This window comes from Tupaia chinensis, unplaced genomic scaffold (genome assembly GCF_000334495.1).
Source record: "Tupaia chinensis unplaced genomic scaffold, TupChi_1.0 Scaffold000361_2, whole genome shotgun sequence".
NCBI lineage: Eukaryota > Metazoa > Chordata > Mammalia > Scandentia > Tupaiidae > Tupaia > Tupaia belangeri.
Window position 1 is genome coordinate 5,769,765 of NW_006159858.1, and position 286 is coordinate 5,770,050.

Below are 286 nucleotides of genomic sequence, written 5' to 3' on the forward strand. Positions count from 1 at the left end.
GGGAAGGCTGGGAGGCTGCGTAGGGTGTGACTATCTTCGGTTGTGGGGATAAAGGGGGCATAAGGGAAGCGTAGGGCCGATTCACAGACTCCATTCTGGCCTGAAAGAGTACAGAGGAGGGGTGGGAGAGACGAGTTACATGCGCTGCGCTGCTGTGAAAGGCAATGGCACAGACTGGGGCATGCACGGCAAGGATGCAGCAGGTGGAAACCCTGGAGATGCACCTGTCTCACCGCGGTGTTCTAGGACAGCTACTGGCTCACAGTGCAGGGAGACGCCTGCTGAA